This window comes from Miniopterus schreibersii (assembly GCF_964146895.1).
Source record: "Miniopterus schreibersii genome assembly, chromosome: 1".
NCBI classification, from domain to species: domain Eukaryota; kingdom Metazoa; phylum Chordata; class Mammalia; order Chiroptera; family Miniopteridae; genus Miniopterus; species Miniopterus schreibersii.
Genome location: NC_138101.1, coordinates 88762376 through 88788490, shown reverse-complemented (window position 1 = coordinate 88788490; position 26115 = coordinate 88762376). Strand labels below are relative to the sequence as shown.

Genomic DNA, 26115 nt, shown 5'->3' with positions numbered 1-26115 from the left:
TGAGTTCAGCAGTATCTAATGCTGATACTGCTAATCTGGGGACCAGTCCGCACTTGGAGAACCACTCTTCTTGCTGAAGAAGAGATAAAAGCCTGAGGTGGCTGTGCTCAGGGTCACGGGACCCAGGTGTCCCCACTTTTAAACCTGTGCCCTGGTCCATCTGCTCGGGTCCCTTATCTCTGACAGCCTCTGGTGATATGAAGGCCGTAATCTAACAGCAGTTACAGATGAGGTTGTGAACAGGAGCCCCAAACCTCCTGAAATGGAACTGATATCACTCAACCATCAGAAATGAGGTCCAGGCATCTTTAAGAGAGAAAGCAGCTCCTCTCTGATATTGCCATCACCTTGACATTAGTGATCAATCTGGTGGGCTGGAAGGTAAAGCAAAAGAAAACCTTCCTGCTGAGTCCACCCCCACCCCTAACAGAAGCACTTTTATTCCAAGATATTAAAGTGATTGTTACATGTTCCATAACTTGTGATGGAGGACCCAAGCTAAGCTGTTGTAAGTTGATGGAGGCAGCTGAGGTCCCTTTTTCTCACACGTTCAGTGGCTTCCTTTGTGGGCACTGACTCCCTTGGCCCTTTCCCTGCACAGCTAAGCAGGAGGAAAGCTGGGCACGGCGGCAGCTGGGAGGTGTAAGCCGTGCCCGTGACAGGCCAGGGAGCACTTCCAACTCCATCCAGCCCTGCAAGTTAGAGCCTGAAGAATGGTCCTTGAATGGGAGGCTGAGGCTTTCTGGGGACACCCCCTTCCCTTAACTTAGGAAAGACAACGGGGCAGTGGAGGGAGAGACCATAAAACGGGAAACTTCCATCCGTCAACAAAGGGAATCTCTAGAACCCATAGATCTGGTCATCACTCCTTCTGGGCTGCTCATTGCTGCCCCTCTGTCTTCTTGTGCCAGGAGAAAACGTCTTCACTTGATGCAAGCCCTCAGAAATTCCACCTAGAAGGCACCTGCTTCCCGTGGCCCACAACGCAGAAATCTAGGCTAGGCTCCCACCCATTCTTTTGCTCTCTCGCGTCCTCTTGCCTAACTGCTTGTTGAAAATGCCTTTTAGTCCTGTGCTCCCACAGACTGAGAGGGTGTTGCTCTTCCAGGACACCCCAGATTTTAAACACTTTGTATTATACCTGCCAGACCCTATGTTCTATCTTTTGTTCAGAAAATATGATACATGTAACCTAGTATCCTATTTGATCAGTTATCTTCTCTCTTTCACCTACTGTGGCATGCTTAAAAAAAAAAAAAAAAAAAAAAAAGATGGTGTCTAAGAAACAGTCCTTAAAAGCATTTTGAGAAATTAATCATTACTTGAAAATTCTTTTTTCTACCCCTAGCCCAGTGCCTGACACCCAGTAGGTGCTCAATACACAATTTTAAAAAAATGTTTGTATTATATTCCCATGACTTATTTATAACTGGAAATTTGTACCTTTTGACTCCCTCACTCATTTCACCAACCCCTCTGGCAACCACCGATCTGTTCTCTTTCTCTCTTAGCTCACTTAGCATAATGCCCTCAAGGTCCATCCTTGTTGCTGCAAATGACAAGATTTCATTCTTTTTTAATGGTTGAATAATATTCCTGTGTTGGTGTGTGTGTGTATATGTGTGTGTATTTATGTACGTACATACACACCACACACACCATACACCACACTTTCTTTCTCTGTTCATTCAGCGGTGAACATTTAGGTTGTTTCCATATTGGTTGTTGCTAATAATACTGCTCTGAACATGGGGGTGAAGTTGATGGTTTAGTTTCCTTTAGATAAATACCTAGAAGTTGGACTGCTGGGTCACACGGTAACTCTATTCTTAATTTTTTGAGGAACCTCCATACTGTTTTCCATACTGGCTGCACCAATTTACGTTCCAACCAACAGTGCACCAGTGTTCCCGTTTCCCCACATCCTGGTCAACACTTGTTGTTGCTTGTCTTTTTGGTAATAGCCATCCTAACAGATGTGAAGTGATAGCTCATTGTGGTTTTCACTTGCATTTTCTTAATGACTAGTGATGTTGAACGTCTTTTCATGTACCTGTTGGCCATCTGGAGGTCTTCTTTGGAAAAATGTTCAGATTCTCTGCCCATTTCTAAATCAGATTGTTTGTTTTCCTGCATGTGTAGGTGAGGGTGTTCCAGAGCACACTCAGTCGGGAAACATGGTTATACGTACACTGCATGTCCAAATACGGTGGAAGATTTCCTTTCCTCGGGGGAGACGTTAGTACTATAATGAGGGAATGATGAGGACAGTTCCTGAGGAGGTCACTGGAGGTCCTTCAGGCTGCTCCAGGTGGTGGTCTCAGCTGGTTCGCCCTCTGATGCTACAAAACATCCTGGGCTTGTTCCTGAGAAACAGTCCTAGCAGTTACCAAGGTCAGGGGCTGCATGGTTATGGATAAACATCCGACTAAGTCTTGGTCTTTCGGTGAAACTTTCAGCAAGTTACAAGGTAGTATTTCACAAACCTTATAAATTTTAGAGTAATCTAAGTGGGGTTACAGGTTAATTGAGGCAAAGTTATAAACTCTAAACAAAGGTTAATCTGTGCTAGGTTACCTGCGAGGCTCCCTGTGTAGGTTAGTTTACATAATGAGATGTGTGGTTTGCAGTCATTTTCTCCCATTCAGTAGTTTGCCTTTTCTTTCTGTTGATGGTTTCCTTTGCTGTGTGGAAGCTTTTTAGTTTGATGTAGTCCCACTTGTTTATTTTTACTTTTGTTGCCTTTGTTTTTGGTGTCAAATTTAAAAACTCATCACCGAGACGGATGTCAATGATACATGATTATTTAAATTACAATTTTTTAATTGGTTTTAGAGAGAGAGATCAGTTTGTTTTTCTGCTTATTGGTGCATTCATTGGTTGATTCTTGTGTGTGCCCTGACCGGGGATGGAACCTGCAACCTTGGTTTATTGGGATGATGCAGTAACCAACTGCGCTACCTGGACAGGGCTGAAATTAAATTTTGAAGAGTATTAGTAAAGATCCTACACTTGGTGCATTTTAGGAAGTGTATATGTCACAAAGTATATGGTATTTTGCGCCCGCCAAGAACTCTCATATACCTGCCACCAACATTTTCCCTCAAATTGTACTGTGTCACTTTTGTCATGCCGGTATTAGACCTTTAAAGGTTAATCTTGTCAGATCAGGTTCCTACTGAAAATCATGTCCATCTTGTTATGTTTCACTCATCCTTCCATCTTTGTCTGTACCCAAATTGTAGTGTAACTGAGCCATGTGACACTAGAATATCTCTACGGTGTAAGCGTATTTTCTAGTTCCCAAACTTTGGTAGGTACTATACACAGCATTCAAAAAGTTATAGCCCCTCTCCTCACAGAGTTTGCATATTGTTTATTTATGTTAAACACAGATAAAACATTTCCAAGCTATTCATAACTTTGAAGGTGATTTTCCTTTTGAACTAAGGGCATACAATTAAAATTACTGAAATCCAGTACATGGCATCTGAGGTCTAAGATGCTAAAGAAATGCTGAAACATCATTGGTGTCTATTAAAGAAGTCAAAAGTTCACAGTTACTCAATACCGAGCCAGCAGCTAGTATTTCAAATAGAAAAGGTCCACGCTGAAACAATGTATTAAGGCTTGGGGCCAGGACATCATAATTTTTTGGTGGTAATATGTAAGTCTCCCCCGTGTGAGACCTGGAGTCCCATATCCTCATAGAGACCCTCAGAGACAGTGAGCCTTCTGAGTCAGAGCTGCAAGACATGTGTCAGAGTCAAAGAGATCAAGTCCTCACCTCCTGACGAGCTCTGGATGGGATTCCGACCCTAGGAAGATTATGGAACCCATGTCCTGAATCCATTTGTGAAGGGGCTTTGGTGGCCAGGCTTTGAAAGGATGTGAGGACCCTGTCCCCAGGTCACAGCTGCTGAGAGATGACCTGGCCTTCCCAGAGTCCCCTGGAAGAGGGGATGTTGAGGCAGTTCCTTCAAGCCAGGCCGGCAGAACCCTACCCTCTGCCCTCCACAAGCCTGACCTGGTTCTGCCTCATAAGCTCTGTGTGGTGGATGTGCAGTAAACCTGCTAACTGCCTACTGCAGGGGTTTAGCAGGGGATACTGTATTCTCTCTGCCCTGTGAGAGCATTGCATTGCTCACTTTTGTTTCAGGTAGCCAGTTTTTAGAGGTTCAGATACAGTTTGAGAGGACAACGATGAATTCACATCATTTGGTTATGATGTTTTCAGAGTTCAAAACAAACATCTGAAATCCTTTTTTGTGGGAACTTGGAAGGGTGTTTTTTTCTCTCTTCCCAACCCCCATTTCTTGAAATCTTAAAAAGGATCAGAGAAGAAGAAAAAAAGAAGAAGAAGAAAACAGAGAAAACAACTGACTTGTTGTTCAGAGCTCGTCCGAAGGTGGGAGAGCGTGTAGGATTGTCCTCGGCATTGTTTCGGGGATCTGCCGGCACAGAACAGTTCTGATTCAGTGGGCGTGCAGCAGCCAAGGGCGATGAGCTCTTGTTCTCAGCCATTTCGAGGGAACAGCACCAACTCACTTAGGAAACACCCAGTGTTCTCTAGGCCCACGTGCCTTATTGCCTTAACCACCCAAACAGAAAATATTTCTCTGCATCCTTTCTTAAAGAAATGGAACCAAAAGACTGATGTTGCCTTCTTGAATGGAAATATAGGAGCATAAGCCACCCATTCTCTAAAAAACAAAACAACATAAATAGGAATGAGATGGCAGTTGATTCATCTTCACTGTGATCAGCAGGATTGTGAAGAATGTGGTGATGAAACTGTTTTTAAAAACACACACACACACAAAACCTGCAGTCTGCTATTATCCCTCAGCTCTGATGTTTTCCGTTCAGGAGAAGCCGTGTTGTGCTGGGCAGGGGCCTCGCTCCGCCTGGGATCAGTCCACAAGCATTACTCACCTCCTCACACATTCTCTTTCTCTGAATGCTAGCACTTCCTCTCATTGTGAGGAAATTTATTAATAACTAGTGTAACAATGAGGATGCCAGCTATCTGATCTCTCCATACACACAGGCGGTCTGATAGGCGCCTGCCAGCTTTATGGTCGTGGCTCTGTTCAGCTCAAAACACAGTGCCTTACGCTGGTATAAATCGCGCGGGTTTTGGTTTATTGCTTTTCTCTTTGTCTTCATTCTTTCTTTTTTGCTCTCACTTTATCTCCTCCCTGTATCTCTGTCCAGCATCTCAGAGTTCTCTGTTATTTATCAGCTGCCTGCCCCCTTGAGGTCTAATGACGGCAGGATTCCAGGGGCTTTAACTTTGGTCCCTAAGCTCAGGGCTCTGCAGGCACTGCCCAGGGGCTGGGCTCCGGCCAGGCCTGTTCACGCTCCGCTGCATGACCAGTGAGGGCTGCGAAATCTCCTTCTGTGGAATGGATGTTTCTGGACTTGTTAGAGCAGGATGGGCCTGAATAAAAATTGAGACAATAAAATGTTTGTCTTCTTCCACGCTCACATTGGGGAAATAAAATCCACTAAAGTTACTTATACTGATATATTTATGCCCTCAGGTGTTCCTAGTAAAGGAATATTTACCTACTAAAGAGAACCAAACAGAATGGCAATTTATAACCTAAATGAATGATTTTCCAATGATGAAACTTTAAGCACCGAAAAAGAAGTATCACTGTCAGCTCTCACAGGCATTGCTTTGTTCCCCTTTAGGCCAGCCCTCTCAGTATTGCAATAGAATAACACGGTCTCAGAGCCAGAAAGATAAGCCCCCTCATTTCACAGTTTAAGAAATGGAAACTGTATGAGTTACTCATAGAAAGTAGTTTGTTTTAACTAGGTATTTTACCACATGCTGCCTCTGATTTTTATAATCAACTGTTCAATTCCTTCTCTCTGTCTCTCTCTCTCCCTCCCTCCTCTTCTGCTCCCGCTCCCTCCCCTCTCTCATATTATAGTTGTATTCCTCGCTCTGCAGTGAAGGTGCCTGGAGCCATGGCATCTGGCCACATGGGAAAGCTATCCCAGACACTCTAGCTACCGTCCAAAGGTGCTTACTTTTCTGACCCTGGTAGCAAGTTTGCCAAGCATGCATTTTTCATGCTAAAAATCATATTTATCCCCGGCCGGCGTGGCTCAGGGTTTGAACATCGACCTATGATTCAGGAGACCTCAGTTCAATTCCTGGTCAGGGCACATGCCCAGGTTGTGGGCTTGATCTCCAGCAGGCAGTGTGCAGAAGGCAGCTGATCAGTGACTCTCTCTCTCATCATTGATGTTTCTATCTCCCTCTCCCTTTCCCTTCCACTCTCTGAAATCAAAAACATATTAAATAAATAAATATCATATTTACTTCTGTGAGCCCATCTCCAGGGATACGTGTTTACCCTGAAATCTGCAGTGTGCCATTGTTTCACACTGTCTCGCAGGACATCTTTTAAGTGAGGGATTTCATAATTGAGGACAGCAGACAAATATCTCTTCATCATAAAGGACAGTTCAGACCTTTCCTTCATATTCATTCCTGGGTGTTTGCCAAAACTTTTCCTGACAATTTTTACAGATCTGCCGGGAATATGCCTTCTTTATTTTTTTCCCCGAAGGCCTAAAGAGATTGTCATTTCCTTTGCTTACTTTTAGGACAACAGATTTCTTTCTTCTTTGGGGTGCGGTTTGTTTCGATTTCCCCTCCTCTCAGAGAGGAAAGCACCCCTTCTTTCTTCTGAGATCAGTGGGCTGGTCATGAGTATTCCAGCTGTGTGAAAACAGACGAGCCCCAGTTCCTGAGCACATGCTCTCCGTAGGATGCGCACTCATATCCGGTGCTGAGTGGTCAGGGTCTTTTGAAAGATTGGAGCGAATTCTCCATCACAGCTGAATGAGGATATCCTTCCATGTGTTTGCCTGCAGGAGAGGAGCTGCTGTGCGTGTGTGTGTGTGTGTGTGTGTGTGCGCGCGCGCGCTGGTGTGTCCCTCCCCCTCCCCCATACACACCCACGCACACACGTGTTGCTCAGGGAGTCACTGTCCATGGGAAGAAGTCTGCAGTTCCTCACTGGAGAAACTGCCAGAAGTGGCACAACAGGTTTTCACCATCCCTTCACCAATGAAACACCAATAAAACCTCCATAGCACCGGGAGTTCACTCAGAAGATTCCGATACCCACTGAAAATGGCTTCTGACCTTGAGCACATCAGCCAGACTCTCCTGGTTGTGACTGGTAGGAATTTCCTCTTTGAGGTCAGATCTATTTCTCCTCCCCGCCAGCCAGATTATTGGTGGTCTAATTCTGTAAAATCCTTTGGATTTCGATTGAAAGTAGCCAAAAAAACAAAAGATTATATTTTCAGTCTGATATCATTCAAATCAGTAGTTACTAAGCGATAACTGGACTGGAAGGGTTTACTAGAGAACTAATCTGATGCCTAGTTTTCCTGGCAGTGAAACACAGGGAGCACCTCATCTGTGCAGACCACACTAGGGGTGACCGCCAGCTCCCCAGGTTACCTAATTGACCCCAGGCTGTGGGTTCCTTCCTCATGTGGCGGCTGTTGCCTCCTGCTTTCATGTGTGCAGCTTTTCATGTTAGGACAAGGCTTTCAAGGCTGGGACCCTGTCCTGTCATCTGTCTCCCCCACCTACCTGCACACACAGGTGCTCCAGAGACATGTTTCATTGGCACGTCTGAACAACCCCCCTGGTTCTACGTCCTCCTGTCTTAAGCCTTCATGTTCATCCACGCAGCACTGTGGAGGGGGTCTGGGCTGGACAGGTAGGTGTGACTGCACACTGCACCATTTTTACTGTGATGACTCACCAGTGACCAAGACAGGAAGTTCCTACCCTCGTGGCGTTTCCATTCTAGGGACAATATAGGCCACACAGAGTCTGGGTGGAATCCCAGCTCTGCATCCCTTTTTCCCGGCGGTGAATTCTATGAAAGTGGGGACACTGAGGATTAAATGAAGTGGACCATGTGGAAAGCTCCTGTCGAGTTCTGTAACAATCCACTCCCTTTTGCCCCTTTTCCTCTCCAGTTTCCTGAATGTATAGGGCCAGGAACACCATTAAAACAAATAACTATGAATATTCATGTAGCACTTATGTTCTGAGCTCTGTTCGAAGCATCTTTCAAGCATTATGTCATCCAATTCTCCCAGCTTTTGAAGAAGTCCTGTGTTTATTCCCGTATTATAGAGGGGGGTACTGAGGTTAGGTCATGTAATGTTACCAGGTCGTACTAGTAAGTTGAGGAGCTGGGACATAAGCCCAGACCTGTTAACTCTAAGCTGCTGTACCGTAGACTTCTGCCTCCGGAGGCCACATGATCAAGGTATGTTTTCCAAACCAGATTTAGATCACTCTTTCCTATACACTTGGGAACTTCTGCTACCAACCAGAAAGTATTTATGTATTACTATATCTTTCAAAACTATTTAAACCACCTCTGATTTTCTTTTGCCTCTTGCCCCAATCATTACGCGTAGGCAGCCCTTTCGAAGTAACTTGGCTACTCTTTGGTCAATTTATAAATTTAGAAATCTCACTCCTCTGACTCCAGCAGAGTTTTTCATCCATCTTACTACTTCTCTAATCCTAAAGACAGCTCATATTAATCTCTTTTTAGCATTCAAGTTTACAAATATTTGCTTTGGTTTGTTGATAAGATGACAGAGTAAATTCTTTAGGCCCTGGTTAATCATTAGACATTCCCTTCCAATTCGAGGCAAACTGTGGCAGTAATGGGGGGAATGACCAGAGCTGACAGCGGGCTTGTCAGTTCTAAAGGCGGGAATCTTAAAAGAGGGAAGAAGGCACTGTATATGAGGATCCTTTTGTACAAACTACGAAAATGACTGCTGGAGGCATGAAGGAAGTTGGTTCATTTGTCATTTCTAGATGGGGGCATTGTGGCTCAGAGAGTTAGTAACCCAAGGCATTACACATTTAATAGCAGACATGTGGGGAAATCCAGGTGTCTTTTCTATCCTTCATTGCCCCCTCAAAGATAGCAGATTTACACCTTTTTAATTTCTGAGGTGCTGAACTTACAACCGTGGTGTGGTCTTTCATGTTCGTGTGCGTTCAGATAGCCAGAAGTGGATAAATCATGGTAACAGAGAGCTTCTATACCATTCGGCAAGTCTAGGTGCTGATTTGAAATTATTTCTGTGTCTAGAATAATTTTTTACATGATCACAAACCTTTAGTTTGTTAAGACTCCCATTGACCTGAGCCCCTGAGGCTCTTTCCTGATTGGGTTTCTCCTGGAGTCACTCTGTCTCTTGAGGGGATTGGCAGGGAATCTCTGCCTCTTGATTTCTGGCTAACTCGCGGGCCTTGCTTTAGCATGTCAACCGTGCCCTTCAAGGGATGCTGAGAGGGCTTTTGTGGACCAGGTAGGAACCTCCTCAACATCACAGACCACTTGGGGCTCCTTCTCCTGATGCCCTTGAGTCTCTTTCTATGGAACTGTTACTGGGACATCCTTGTCACTAGGAATTCTGCCACCTCTCCTCTCGATTGCCATATTTGCCTGGTTGTAGGTAACATCCCACAGGTACAGATCCCACAAGTTCTGAAATAGAGCAGACTGGAGAACTCAGAACCTTTGCTGTGGAATAGGGGATTTCCTTTAAAAACACAAAGGCACTGGGAATCTCTTTTCAGATGCAGTCTGACACGAACCTGAATGCATGAAACAGGTTAAGGTGGAGCTGCCCTAGCTTGAGGTGTGTAGAGTGGGGGCCCCAGAACCCATGGAATCTCACGACCCTGATCCCACCCTCATTCACAGCAGTCCCAAAGGCATGTCTATAAACCCAGGGGCTCAAGAAACAGTTCAAAAATAATGCCTAGACCTATATTGTTCCTTTTAAAGGTGAGCTTTGGAGCCCAAGTGGCATGCCGAATTTCATAGAATCTTGAGCAACAGTGAAGAGGTGGTTTCAGTGATTCTCTAATTCTACTGGTGTGTGTGTGTGTGTGTATGTACTTGTAGGGATATATATGCTCTCAGTCGTGTTAAATCTTTACCCAGGATTGAGGGATTACCTATTCATTCTAGGCACAGTGGTGTCTTATGTGCATTGTTTCACTCAGTCTTTGTAACAGATTAAGGAGGGCAGGTCATTTGCCAAGGTCACATATCTAGTGAGTGGTTTAGAGTTCATCAAACCCACAGCTGTTCGAACCTCTACTCAGATGTCCAGTTGTGGCTAAAATGGAAATCCACATGGCCAGACCAGGCTGGCTCAGTTTGCAGGGATTTAACTTGGTGTTCAACACCACATTCCTCATAAAACAATTTGCAGAGTGAAGGTGTAAAAGAGCTAGACTTAGTGGTGCCAGACACAAAGAGGGCCTCTTGAGCCATCCAGTCTCACTTGTGTGGGTTGGGTACTTAGGATAATTATTATGAATAAAATAATTTAGGTAATGCCAATGAGCCCTGTAACTCAAGACCAAAGCTTAACTAATCCCACAACTAGAGACAAACTGATCTAAAAGGTTGTGCTTTACCTCCCAGCGTTTAATGTTGTGTGATTTTTGCTATCCTTGAACATAGTTAATTCTTGGACTTGACTTCGTACAGCATCGTTTCCTATGACGAGGCTAGGCAGGGGTGCAAGGGGAAAACAGTGGTGTTTTCACATGAGCTACATAGCCTTTAATCTTTCTTGGACCCCAGTTTTTCCAGGCCTGTTTTTTCAATCCAAAATGTGACTTCCTTCCAGTATTATTTTACATTCTTGTTAATTCTTTAGATGATAGAACAGAGCGTTCCTCATTAAATTTTTCTGTGTCCTCAAATGTGATTGGTGACTATGACTACGAGAATGAGGGTAGATTCAAAATGACTTAGCTAAGTAATACTAGACAGATGCAAGCTTGGAGATAATACTGATAAGCCCAGGATAATTGACCTAAGGAAGTAGAACACCTGAACCATTCAAAAAGGGGAGCCTGTCCAGTCATGTGTTGCATGAGCATGACACCATATGAATTTAGTATCTGAGAACCATGAGGTAATGAAGACTTCCTAAGAGTCACACTTTTGTTGGGATTTGCTGTTGAATGTGGAAACCTGTGATTGAAGCATGACAAAATCCAGGCAAGGGGTACGAAAATGATTAAAGGCTTGGAAGGTAGGTTCTATAAAGAAAGGACTTAACAGGCACTAGTCTTTACCAAAATGAGGTACAACCTAATTATAGCTTCCAAGTATGACTGACAACATTTATTTGTTTGCTTATTCAAGTTCATATTTAGGAGCCACTGTGGAGGCATGAAGATGGTACATTCCTGCAATGACAGATTTTCTCTATTTCATACTAGTATGGGGTGAGGGAGAAAAAGAAAAAAAGCCCAAGTTACAGTCAAAATGTACTGATAACACTGAGATTTCTTAATTGTTAGGGTTGTAATAACCTTGGCAGGTGAGGGAAAATGGGTTTCCTGCTCAGTGACTAAAGAAGAGAGTAGATAGTATGTTTATGAGAACCACTTGAGTACAGCAGAGCTTTTGATGCAAAGGCGTAGAAGTCCTTTCCAGCCTTATGATGCTGAGGTGCCTTCTTTACTATTGGCACAGATGAATTGATTTTGGGAATTCCAGTTGGATTATTCTCATATCTGTCATCCATTCACTGAATTACCCAAAAATGTTTCATATGGAAATATAATTCTTACTCCCTCCCCCCAAAAACTGGCTGGAATTCTTACTGGGATAGTAGTGATTCTTTTAATTCGTGGAGAACTCAGATCTTTATGACATCAAGCTTCCAATCATGACCACAGTTCACCTCTCTATTGTTTGGTTTTTTATGTTTTTATTTTTCATTTTAGCTGTCATGCAATACTATTCGATCATTGAAATCTAGATTCTATTGCATTGGGAAAGGGGGCTTTCTACACCTCTCTTTTTATTGATCTAAAATTGACATATGACATTGTACTAGTTTTAGGTGTACAACGTAAGGATTTGATGTATTATGGATTGCAAAATGATTACCACAATAAGTTTAGTTAGCATCCATCGTCTCACATAGTTACAATTTTTCTTTCTTGTGGTGAGAACTTTTAAGAGCTACTTGCTCTCTTAGCAACTTTCAAATATACAATACAGTGTTGTTAACTATAGTCAACATGCTGTACATTACATCCCCAGGACTCATATATCTTATAACTGAAAGTTTGTACCGTTTAACAACGTTTACCCATATGCCTATTTTCCATCCCCTGCCTACAACCAATCTGTTCTTTGTATCTATAATTTCAGGGGTGTGTATATGTGTGTTTTAGATTCCACAGATATTATGGTATTTGTCTTTCTCTGTCTGACTTACTTCACTTAGAATAATACCCTCTAGGTCCATCCATGTTGTTGCAAATGGCAAGATTTCATTCTTTTTATGGCTGAGTGATGTTCCATTGTATGTATATATCACATTTTCTTTATTCCTCTGTTGATGGACACTTGGGTTGTTTCCATGTCCGAGCTAAATAATGCTGAAATGAAAATGAGGATGCAGATATCTTTTAGAGGTAGTAATTGTTTCCTTTAAAAAAAAATCTAGAAGTAGAATTGCAGATCTTATGGTAGTTCTATTTTTAATTTTGTGAGGAACCTCCATGCTGTTTTCCATAATGTCGGTACCAATTTACATTCCCATCAACAGTGCTGCACATAGGTTCCCTTTTCTCCACATCTTAACAAACACTTATCTCTTATCTTCTTTATAGTAACCATTCTAATGGTAGAAGGTGACATGTCACTGTATTTTGATTTGCATTACCCTGATGATTAGTGATGTTGAGCACCTTTTCATGTCCCTGTTGGCCATTTGTGTCTTTTGGAAAAATATCTATTTAGTTCCTCTGCCCATCTTTAAATCAGATTGTTTTTTTATCTGTTGAATTGTATGAGTTCTTTCTATATTTGGGATATTGACCCCTTATCAAATATATGATTTGCAAATATGTTCTCCCATTCAGTAGGCTGGCTTTTAATTTGGTGATGGTATTTTTTGCTTTATAGAAGCTTGTTTTTAAATATTTTTTTTTAATTTTTCAGTTACACTTGAGATACAATATTACACAGGGTGGGGCAAAAGTAGGTTTGCAGTTGTGAGTGCGCAAAACACAGTTTATTCTTGTATCATTTATTAGTTATTGTATTATTTTTCATACGAACAAGTGTAAACCTACTTTTGCCCCACCCTGTATTAGTTTCAGTTGTACAACAGTGATTAGACATTTATATAACCTATGGAGTGATTACACAGCTAAATCTAGTACCTGACACTATACATGGTTATTACAGTATTATTGACTATATTTCCTATGCTGTACCTATTTACTATCCCACCAGCAGTGCACGAGTGTACCCTTTTCTCCACACCCTCGCCAACACTTGTCTGTTGATTTATTGATAATAGACATTCTGACAGGTGTGAGGTGATAGTTCATTGTGGTTTCAATTTACACTTCCCTGATGATTAGTGATGTTGAGCATCTTTTCATATGTCTGTTGGCCATCTATATATCCATTTCGGAGAAATGTCTGTTCAGGTCCTCTGCCCATTTATTTAAATGGGATTATTTTGTGTTTCTTTTGGTGCTGTGTTATATGTATATTTTTTATATTATCCCCTTATCAGATGTATCATTGATGAAAACCTTCTCCCATTCAGTAGGCTGTCTTTTTGTTTTATTGATGGTTTCCATTGCTGTGCAAAAACTCTTTAGTTAAATGTAATCCCACTTCTTTATTTTTTTCTTTTGTTTCCTTTGCCCGAGGAGACATATTAAAAAAAACATTACCAAAAACAATATCTAATAGCTACTGCCTATATTTGGTTCTAGGAGTTTTATTGTGTCAAGTCTTACATTTGCTTTTAATCCATTTTGAGTTTATTCTTGTATATGGTGTAAGAAAGTGTTCTATTTTTTTTGCATGTATCTGTCAGTTTTCCCAAGACTATTCATTGAAGACACTATCTTTACCCCATTGTATATTCTTGAGCCCTTTGTCATAGATTAATTAACAGTATGGGTGTGGATTTATTTCTGAGTGTCATATTCTGTTCCATGATCTCTGTCTGTTTTTATGCCAGTATCGTGCTGTTTTGATTACTATAGCCTTGTTCTGTAGTTTGATATCAGGTAGTGTGATATCTCCAACTTTGTTCTTCTTTCTCAAGATTGCAGTGGCTATTCAGGGTCTTTTGTGGTTCCATGTAAATTTTAGGAATATTTGTCCTAGTTCTGTGAGAAACTCCATTGATATTTTGAAAGGAATTGCACTGAATGTATAAATTACTTTGGGTAGTATGGACATTTAAACAATATTAATTATTTCTATCCATGATCATGGTATATGCTTTCATTTATCTGTATCTCCTTTGTTTTTTCTTCAATGTCTTATAATTTTCTGAGTATAGGTCTTTTTACCTCCTTGGTTAAATTTATTCCTAGGTATTTTATTTTATTTTACTTTTTGATGCAATTATAAATGGCACTGTTTTATTAATTTCTCTTTCTGGTAGTTCATTATTGGTGTATAAAAAGACAACCAATTTCTGAATATTAACTATGTATCCTACCTTGCTAAATTCATTTATCAGTTCTAACAGTCTTTTGGTGGAATCTTTATCATTCTCTCTCTATAGTATCATGTCATCTGCAAATAATGACAGTTTTACTTCATTCCAATTTGGATGCCTTTTATTTCTTTTTCTTATATCTTGGTCTTGTTCATAATCTTAAAGAAAAAGCTTGCACCTTTTCACTATTAAGTATGATGTTAGCTAAGGGTTTGTCATATATGACCTTTATTATGTTATGTTCCCTCTATCTTGACCTTGATGAGAGTTTTTATCATAAATTGATGTAAGATTTTGTCAATGCTTTTTCTACATCTATTGCTATGTTCATTTTGTTTATGTAGTATATCATGTTAATTGATTTGTGGATATTGAACCAGCCATGCATCCTACGACTAAATCCAACTTGATCGTGGTGTATGATCTTTTTAATGTATTGCTGAATTCGGTTTGCTATAATACTTTGCTGAGGATTTTTGCATCTGTGATCATCAGGTATATTGGTTTATAACCTTGTTTTGTAATGTCTTTGTCTGGTTTTGCTATCAAGGTTAGGCTGGCCTAGTAAAATGAGTTTAGGAGCCTTCCTTCCTCTTCGATTCTTTGGAATATTTTTGAGAATCAGAGGTATAAATCTTTGAATGTCTATTAAAATTCATCTGTGAAGCCATCTGGTTCGGGGCTTTTGTTTGTTAGGAGTTTTTTTGATTACTGATTTGATTGCATTAGTAGTTATCAGTCTGTTCAGCCTTGGAAGATTGCATGTTTCTAGGAATTTATCCATTCCTTCGAGGTTGTCCAATTTGTTGACATGTAATTATTCAGAGTATTTCCTAATAACCCTTTGTATTTCTATGGTGTTGGTTGTCACTTTTCCTTTTTCATTTCTGATCTTATTTATTTGAATCTTCTTACCTATTTTATCTTGATGAGTTTGGCTAAAGCTTTATCAATTTTGCTTAGATTTTAAAGAACCAGCTTTTGGTTTCACTGATTGTTTCTATTGTTTTTTTAGACTCTATTTTATTTATTTCTGTTCTGATCTTCTTATTCCATACCTTTACTCAATTTGAGTTTTGTTTATTCTTCTTTTTCTAGTTCCTTTAAGATTAAGGTTATATTATTTATTTGAGAATTTTCTTGTTTCTTTCGGTCAGCCTGTATTGCTATGAATTTCCCTGTTAGGATCCATAGATTATGGGTCATTGAGTTTTCATTTTAATTTGTCTCAGGGTATCCTTTGATTTTTTTCTTGATTTCATTGTTAGCCCATTCATGGCTTAGTAGCATGTTATTTACCTTCCATGTATTTGTGTGTTTTTCAGTTTTCTTCTTGTAATTGATTTCTAGTTTCACACTCTTGTGGTCAGAGAAGATGCTTGATATGATTCTTTGAAATTTTAACATTTATTCTTTTTTTCATTTTACTTTTCAATTACAGTTTGCATTCAGTATTATTTTGTATTAGTTTTAGGTGTACAGCATTGTGGTTAGACAATTATACACTTTACAAAGTGTTCCACCTGGTATTACTGGTACCCACCTGGCACCACACATAGTTATTACAGTACTGTTGACTGTATTTTCTGTGCTGTACTTTATATCCTGTGACTATTTTATAGCTACCAATTTGCACTTCTTAATCCCTTTATCTTTTTCACCCAGTCCTCCAACCCCCCTCCCTTCTGGCAGCAATCAGTTTATTCTGTGTCTGTGAGTCTATTTCTGCTTTGTTGGTTTGTTTTGTTCTTTAAATTCCAGTGAAATCGTATGTTATTTGCCTTTCCCTGACTGATTTATATCACTTAGCATAATACCTTCTAGGCATACATGCTGTTGCAAGTAATAAGATTTCATTATTTTTTCATAACTGAGTAATATTCCATTAGTATGTATGTACCACAGCTTTTTAATCCACTTGTCTGTTGATGGGCACTGGATTGCTTCCATATCTTGGCTATTGTAAATAATGCTGCAGTGAACATAGGAGTGCATCTGTTCTTTTGAATTAGTGTTGTGGGTTTCTCGAATATGTGACCAGAAGTGGAATCACTGGGAATTAAGGCAGTTCCGTTATTAATTTTTTGAGGAACCTCCATACTGATTTCCATAATGGCTTCATCAGTCTGCATTCCCAACAAAAGTGAATGAGGTTTCCCTTTTCTCCACATTCTTGCCATCACTGGTTGTTTGTTGATTTATTAATGATAGCCATTCTGACACATATGAGGTGATACCTCATTGTTGTTTTAATTGACGTTTCTCTGAAGATTAGTGACCTTGAGCATCTTTTCATATATCTGTTGGCCATCTGTATGTTATCTTTGGAGAAGTGTCTATTCAAGTTGTACGCCCATTTATTAATTGGATTATTAATTTTTTTGGTGTTTAGTTGTATGAGCTCTATAAATTTTGGATATTAACCCCTTATTGAGTGTCTCATTGGAGAATATCTTCCCTAATTCAGTAGGCTGTCTTTTTGTTTTATTGATGGTTTCATTTGCTGTGCAAAAACTTTTTACTTTGATGTAGTCTCATTTATTTGTTTATTTTTTTCCTTTCGTTTCCCCTGCCCAGGGAGATATGTCAGAAAAAATATTGCTAGGAGAGATGTCAGACATTTTACTGCCTATGTTTTCTTCTATGAGTTTTATGGTTTCAACATTTAAGTTCTTAATCCATTCTGAGTCTTTTCCTGTAAATGGTATCTGAAAGTGGCCTATTTTTATTTTTTGCATGTATCTGTCCAGTTTTCCCAACACTATTTATTGCATATTCTTGCTTCCTCTGTTATTAATTGACCATGTCTGTGTGAATTTATTTCTGGGCTTCACTTTCTGTTCCATTGATTTGTGTGTCTGTTTTTATGCCAGTACCATGCCGTTTTGATTACTATAGTCTCATAGTATAGTTTGATATCAGGTAGCATGATACTTCCAACTTTGTTCTTTCTAAACCTTGAGTGTGCTATTTGGAGTCTTTTGTGGTTCCATGTAAATTTTTGGGTTACTTTTTCTAGTTTGGAGAGAAATGCCATTGAGATTTTTATAGGAATTGCATTAAATCTATAAATTTATTTGGGTAGTATGGGCCTTTAGACAATGCTTATTCTTCCTACCCATGATCACATTATATGCTTCCATTTATTCATATCTTCTTTGTTTTTTTCTTCATTGTCTTATAATTTTCTGAGTATAGTTCTTATTACCTCCTTGGTTAAATTCATTCCTGGCTGTCTTTTTTGTTTTGTTTTGTTTTGTTTTGTTTTGTTTTATGCAATTGTAAATGGGATTGATGTTTTTTAGTTTATTTTTCTGATAGTTCATTTTTGGTATATAATAATGAATCCAATTTGTGAGTATTATTTTGTATACTGCTAACTTTCCTGAATTTATTCATCAGTGTTAGTTTTCGGTGGAATCTTTAGGATCTTCTACATACAGTGTCATATCATCTGCAAATAATGACAGTTTTACTTCTTTCCAATTTGGATACCTTTTATTTCTTCTTGTCTAATTGCTGTGGCTAGAACTTCCAATACTATGTTGAAAAAGAGTATTTTGAAAGCGGACATCCCTGTCTTGTTCCTCATTTTAAGGGAAACCCTTTTAATTTTTTCCCTTTGAGTGTGATGTTAACTATGGGTTTGTCATATATGGCCCTTATTATGTTGAGATGTTTTTTCTCTATTCCCAGTTTGCTGACGATTTTTTCATAAATGGGTTCTGGATGTGTCAAATGTTTATTCTGCATCTATTGACATATTTGATTTTTATCCTTTATTTTGTTCATGTGGCATATTACATTTACTCATTTGTGAATATTGGACCAACTTTGCATCCCAGAAACAAATCCCACTTGATCATGGTGTATGGTCTTACAACTTACTGCTGAATTCAATGTGCTAATATTTAGTTGAGAATTGGCTCTATGTTCATTAGTGATTTGGTGTATAATTTTCTTTCATTGTAGTGTCTTCATCTGGTTTTGGAATAAGGATAATGCTAGCCTTGTAAAATGAGCCTGAGAGTCTTTACGCCTCTTGAATTTTTTGGAATACTTTGAAAAGTACAAGTGTTAGTTCTTCTTTGAAAATTTGGTAAAATTTACCTTTGAAACAAAATATCTAGGACTTTTGTTTGTTGGAAGTTTTTTTTTATTACAGCTTTGGTTTAACTAGTTGTAATTGGTCTGTTCGGAGTTTCTGTTTTTTCTTAAGTCCATATTGGAAGATTGTATGTTTCTAGGAATTTATCCATTTCTTCCAGATTGTCCAATTTGTTGGCATTTAGTTGTTCATAATATTTTCTTATAATTCTTTGTATTTCTGTGATCTCAGTTGTTAATTTTCCTCTTTTATCTCTGATTTTATTAATTTGGGTCCTCTCTCTCTTTTTTTTTTTTTTTTGAGGATTCTGGTTAAAGGTTTATCAATCTTGTTTATCTTTTAAAAGAACCAGCTCTTGGTTTCATTGATCTTTGTATTGTTTTTTTCTTAACTCTTTTTCATTTATTTTCACTTTGATCTTTTTTATTTCCTTCCTTCTGTTCACTTTGGGGTTCGTTTGTTCTTTCCTTCATTCCTTTAGGTGTAAGGTTAAATTGTTTGTGTAAGATTGTTCATGTTTTTGTGTGGCCGGCTTCTAATGCTATGAATACAGCTTCCACTGTATACCATAAATTTGGGGTGGTTGTGTTTTTATTTGTTTAAAGGTGTCTTTTGATTTTATTCTTGGTCTAATTGTTAACCCATTCATTGTTTAGTAACATATTATTTAGCCTCCATGTGTTTGTGTGCTTTTCAAGGGTTATTTATTTACTTATTCATTTATTAATTTTTTTAATCCTCACCTGAGGGTATTTTTTCCATTGATTCTTGGAGATAGTGGAACAGAGAGGGAGAGAGGGAGGGGGGAGAGAGAGAAAGAGAAAGAGAGAGACACTGATGTAAGAGAGAAACATCAATCAGTTGCCTCCCATACCTGCCCAACCAGAGACTGAACTCGCCATCTAGGTATGTGCCCTAACCAGGAATCAAACCTGCAACTTTCTTGGTGTACCGGACGATGCTGCAACTAACTGAGCCACCTTGCCAGGGCTATTTATGTGCTTTTATGTTAGGTACATAAGTGTTTAGAAGGGTTAGGTCCTCTTGTTGGATTGATCGCTTTATCGTTATATAATGGCCTTCTTTGTCTCTTACTCTAGCATTTGTTTTAAAGTCTGTTTTGTCTGATATAGCTATTGCTGCCACAGCTTTTTTTTTTTTTTTTGTATCCATTTGCATGAAATACTTTTTCTGTCCCTTTACTTTCATTCTGTGTCTATCTTTCATTCAGAAGTGGATCTCTTGTAGACAGCATATAAATGGATCTTCTTTTTCTTATCCATTCAGTTACCCTGTGAATTTTGATTGGAACATTTAATCTATTTACCTTTAAAATTATTATTAATAGGTACATATTTATTGCCATTTTATTCTTTATAACCATGATATTCTTTTTTTTTTCTTTCTTCTTCTTAAAGAAATTACTTTAACATTCCTTGTAGTACTGGTTTGGTGGTAATGAACTCCTTCAGCTTTTTCTTGTCTGGAAAGCTTTTTATTTCTCCTGCAATTTTAAATGGTAGACTTGCTGGATAGAATAATCTTGGCTGTTGGTCCCTGCTTTTCATCACTTTGAATATTTCCAGGCCAATCACTTCTGGCCTGAAATGTTTCTGTTGAGAAATCAGCTGACAGTCTCCTGGGAGCTCCCATATAAGTAACTAACTGTCTTTCTCTTGCTACTTTTAATACTCTCTGTTTTTAATCTTTGCCACTTTAATTATGTTTCTTGATGTGGGCCTCTTTGGGTTCATCTTGTTTGGGACTCTCTGTGCTTCTTGGACTTGTGTGTCTGTTTCCTCCCTACTTTGGCTGTTTTCAGTAATTGTTTCTGTATATTAAGTAGATCTGCTATGCCTTCCAGTCTTGGTAGGTGGCCTTATCTAGTAGGTATCTTGTGAAGGTCAGTGACACAGTCACTCTGATCGCCTAAGCTCGATGCTCCAGGAACATCTGTTTGTGGGTTATGTAAGCCCTCCTGTTGTAGTTGAGTCTTGACTGCTGTTGGCCCATCCATGGGTGGAGTTGACCCTCAGGTTGGCTGACTGTAAGCATCGATCCTGACCACACTGTACAAGATGTGTGGTGGCTGATGCAATAAAGTGGGATTTGCCCCAGCAGGGCCTGGTGACTTCTGAGATCTTCCTTTGGGTGTGCTACTTGTGGAGCTAATTGGGTTGTGCTTTGATGTGGTCTGAATCCCACCACTGTGTTTATTGGTTCTGGAGCCTCTTGCTAGGGACTCCAGTGCAGGTCAGTGTCAGGCACTGCCTGTTGCAGGCCCTGGGCTATTCGTTTGGAGTTACAAAGTGATCCACAGTTTTATTGTTGCCTCTACTGGAACTGGGTGTATGTAGAAGGGGACAAGCTTCACATCAAGACCAGCTGCCACCATCTGAGAGCCCAAGGACAGGTCAGCAGAAAGCCCAAGTCACTGCAAGATCCACCCCCACCTGCTGAACTGCCTGTTAGGCACATTTACTGAAAGAGCCTCTGGTAATAGGTGAGATGCATGAGTGGGTTCTCAGTGAGACACAAAGTAGGCACAAGTGCTGTTCACCAGATTGATACAGATTCAAACTCGGTGCCAGTGGTAGGCCAAGGCCACTTAGCAAAAGTCTCAGGGTACACCAAAAGCAGCTGCCACCCACTGGGTGCCCACTGACTATTGTGGTGGGGCAGGGTTTCAAGGAGTTGTCAGGACGAAGCCAATAGAGTTTATCAGAACCAACTGATTAAGATCTGGCCCAGAGAAGGGAGTGCTCTCCACAGGAACAGAATCTCTAGTGGGGCCTGTGATGGAAAAATGGTCCCCGCCCTAGAGCCACACAACTCAGTCTCCCCCTCAGTCTGCCTCGGTCCTGTTCATACCCTGGCCAGATAGCTCAGTTGGTTAGAGCGCCGTCCTGATATGCCAAGATTATGGGTTTGATCCCCCCGGCCAGGGCACATATAAGAAACAACCAATGAATGCATCAATAAGTGGAACAACAAATAGATGTCTGTCTGTCTCTCCCTCTTTCTCTCTCCTCCTCCCTCCCTTCTTCTCTCTAAAATAAAAAAAATTAAACTTCTGTTCAGCTAGTCTTCAGTTGGTTATTCAGGTTGATTATTCTATAACTTAGTTGTAATTCCAGTTTTGACCCGGGAGGAGGTGAGTGTAACTTCTACCTACTCTTCCACCATCTTTTTAACTGCTTGATGTGATTTCAGTCTTCTTAAATTTATTGAGACTTGTTTTGTGGCCTAACATGGGGCCTATCCTGGAAAATGTTCCATGCGCTTTTGAAAAAAAAATGTATGTTCTGCTGCTTTGGGCTTAAATGTCCTAAAAATACAAATTGTCCAATGTGCCATTTAAGGCCACTGTTTCCTTTTGATTTTCTGTCTGGACGATCTATGCATTTATGTCAAAGGAATGTTGTAGTTTTGCGAGGGGAAAATGGTCCCTGGCGTACAACTCAGTCTCTCCCAGAGTCTGCCCATATTATGACTGTATTACTGTTGATCTCTCCCTTTATGTTTGTCAATATTTGCTTTATATATTCAGGTGCTCCTATGTTAGATGTATAGGTGTTTACAAGAGTTATATCTTCTTGTTGGAAGAATCCCTTTGTTATTACGAAATGTCCTTCTTTGTCTCTTGTTACAGCTCTTGTTTTAAAGTCTGTTTTGTCTGATGTAAGTATTGCTACTCCAGCTTTTTTCATTTCCATTTGCATGAAATATCTTTTTCTATCCCTTACTTTTAATTTCTGTGTGTTTTTCAATATGAAGTAGGTTTCTTGTAGGCAGCATATGTACAGGTCTTGTTTTTTTATCCATTCAGCCACCCTATGTTTTTTCAGTGAAGCATTTAATCCATATACATTTAAAGTAATTCTTGATAGGTATGTAGTTATTGCCATTTTATTAATTGTTTTCTGATTGATTTTGTAATTCTTCTCTGTTCCTTTCTTATTATCTTGCTCTCTTCTCTTGTATGTTGATGACTTTCTGTAGTGTTGTTTGGATTTCTTTCTCTCTATTTCTCATATATCTCTTGTAGATTTTTGGTTTGTGGTTACCATGTGCTTCATGTATACCAAGCTATGCTTATAGCAGCCTTATGTTTGAACACATTCTAAATTCTCTACCATTTTTACTCACTCCCTCATTTTTGCTTTTGTCGTTATGTTTTTTACTTCTTTTGTGCATGTGTTTGAGCGCATTCCTTAACTTATTGTTGTACTTACACATCATCTTCCTACTTTTGCCTTTTAACCTTTGTACTAGCTTTATAGTTGATTGATCCACTGCATTTACTGTTTGCCTTTGTCAGTGAGAATTTTTTCTTTTTTATATATTCTTATTCATGTTTTTTATCTTTTCTACTTAAAGAAATCCCTTTAACATTTCTTGTAATACTGGTTTAGTGATGACAAACTCCTTTAGCTTTTCTTGTCTGGGAAACACTATCTCTTCCTCAATTAGTAATCTTCATTGTAAGTCTTAGTTTCATCACTTTGAATATTTTGTGCCAATCCTTTCTGGCCTGCGGAGTTTCTGTTAAGAAATCAGCTAAAAGTCTTATGGGAATTCCCTTGTATTAACTATATTGCTTTTCTTTTGCTGCTATTAAGATTCTCTTTGTCTTTAATCTTTGGCATTTTTAAGTATGATGAATGTTGGTGTGGACCTCTTTGGGTTTATCTTGTTTGGCGCTTTCTGCACTTCTGAGACTTGTATGTCTATTCCCTTCACCAGGTTAGGGAAGTTTTCAGTCATTATTTCTTCAAATAGGTTTTCAATTCCTTGTTTTCTCTCTTCTTCTTCTGTTACCCCTATGATGAGAATGTTGGTATACTTGAGGTTGTCCCAGAGCTCCCTATCCTCGTTTTTTGAATGTCATTGTTCCCTTTTGCTGTTCTGATTGGGTGTTTTCTCTTACTTTGTCTTCCAAATCACTGATCTGATTCTGTGCTTCATCTGATCTGTTGTTGATTCTAATGTATTCTTAATTTTTAATGTTTTCTGTCTCAGTTGAAGTTCTCACTGAATTCATCTGTTCTTCCCCTAAGTTCTTTGAGCCTCTTTCTAACCAGGGTTGTGAACCCTGTGTCAGGTAGATTGCTTATCTCTATTTTGTTTAGTTCTTTTTCTAAAATTCTGTCCTATTCTTTCATTGGGGCATGTTTCTTTGTCTCCTCATTTTTCCTGACTTCGTGAGTTTATTTCTATGTATTAGGTAGATCTGCTACATCTCTCATCTCTCAGTGTTGGCAGAGTGGCTTTATGTAGTAGGTGTCCTGTGAGGCCCGGTGGCGCAGTTTCCCTGTGCACTTGAGCCAGGTGCTCCAGGAGTGTCCCTTGTGTGTGTGTGCTCCTGTTGTAGATTTCTGTTGGCACATCAGTCAGTAGTGTTGACCTTCAGGTGGACTGGTTGTGAGGACCAGCTGTGACTAAAGTGGACAAACTGTTGTGCAGTAGCTGACTCCGCAGAGTGGGAGTTGCTTTAGAGGGGCTTTAGTGCCAGCCAAATCCACACTTCGGGTGTGTTTGTGGAACTGGTTGAGTGGTGCTTGCCTGTGTTCTGAAGTCAGCCACCAGGTGTATTACTCTGGAGTCTCTTGGGAGGGGCTCTGGTGCAGGCCAAAGTAAGCCACCATTTGTGCCCAGTTTAGGGCCACCTGGTGGGAGCTAAAATGTTACTTGCAGTTGGTTGCTTCTTGTGCTGGGCTTGGAGGCACCTGGAAGAATCTATGCTGGGAACCAAGGCCCGCTGACACTGTTATTTGGATTGGGACCCTTTGGTGGTCACCATAGTGTGAGCTGAGGCCAGCCACCACTTAGTTGAAGCTACATTGCAGGCCAGCCCTGGCCACTGCTTATGCCAGGATTGAGGCTGCTTAGAAAGAGGTACAGGACACTCTGAGGCCAGTCGCCCCTTGTTTGGGGTTTGTGAACCTTTGAGAGATTTTAGGAAAGTTTGCAGTATGAGCCAAAGTAGGCTGTTCCTATGGAAAACCTGCTAGAAGAGGCTTGGGCAGGGTCGGGTGGCAGGGAATCGCCCAGGTGGGGCAAACAGTGTTAGCCAGGTCACTGGAGAGCTCAGATTTGGCACCTACCTGTGCCTCTTGGTTGGGTTGGGAGAGGTCTCAACAAAGGAGCTGTGGTGCCTGTCAGCACTTCTGTCCCTGGAGAGCGCAGCTCCAATACCTGCCCCTCCAGTTCTTGCCCTGACGCTAGTCCATTTATTTCCTCCCTATATGTTGGGGTACTTTTTGAGCTACTACTTCTGCACTGGAGCCCAGAGTGAGTGAGTTTATGAGCAAGTGAGTCTGAGCTCCCCCTCTTTAGGAGAACAGCTGGGTCTACATCAGCCCTCCACCTCATCTGGGTGCAATCCCTGCTGCTTTTTGCAGACAGATGTTGTGGGGAACTCCTCTTCCCGGAACTGGTGCCTGGGGCCGGTGAGCCTGATATGGGGCTGGGACCCTTCATTCCTCAGAGTGGGCCTCTGCAGCCGAGATGTCTCTCTTGATTCTTAATCACCACATATAGGTGTGGGACCTGCCTGTTCTGTGTTTCCGCCCCTTTTATCAGTCTCTTTGTGCCTTCTTCTGTATATTTTTAGTTAGAGGACTTTTCTGTTCAGCTAGTCTTCAGGTGGTTCTTAATGATGGTTGTTCTTAATTTAGTTCTAATTATGATGGGGCTGTGGGAGGAGGTGAACACAGTATTTACCTACTTCATTTTGATCAGAAGCTCTCTGAGATGTCTTCTTTACCATTGGAAGAAACTGACCAATTGACTGGGAATTCCAATTAGATTCTTCTCATATGTCATCTATTTACTGAATTGTCCAAAAATGTTTCATATGGAGATACAATTGCTATCCCCTCTTCCCAAAACTCCTGCTCGAATTTTTATTGGTATTGCAATGATTCTGTTGTTTAATTCCTGGAGCACTGACATCTTTATGCTGTTAAGTTTCTAATCCATGGCAATGCTACATCTCTATTATTTTAGGTCTTTAATTTCTTCCAGCAGAGTATTATAATTTTCACTGAAGAGATACTGTACATTTTTCATTAGATTTCTCCCTAGGTATTCAGTGTTGTTTGATTCTGTTGCAGATGGCATCATGTGAGGCCTTTGAATGCACACCCAGTATCACCTGTCTGTTTCTAACACTTCTGCTCGCCATGGGCATGAAAAGCAGAGTAATAACCAGCTTTTCCTTTTCCAGGGAGCCAGTGCACCTTGCCTAGCCCATCAAAGTGAAAAAGTATAATAGCTTCTCTGCAGGAAATTTCAGAATCCAAACACTGAAGCCAAGAAGTGATGCTTTCTTCTAACCGAAATCTCTCCAGTTGGCATTTCAGCTTATTTCCCTTTAGCTCAGTTCACAGTTTGCCTTCCCCAGAGGT

The 26115-nt window shown here is 40.2% G+C and overlaps 1 protein-coding gene across 6 annotated transcripts in view; it reads left to right on the top strand.

The window, feature by feature from the left end:
• Window positions 1–26115, top strand: part of FRMD4A (FERM domain containing 4A) — a 578005-nt gene that overhangs the window by 519497 nt on the left and 32393 nt on the right. The gene's annotated exons all lie outside the window — the stretch shown is intronic.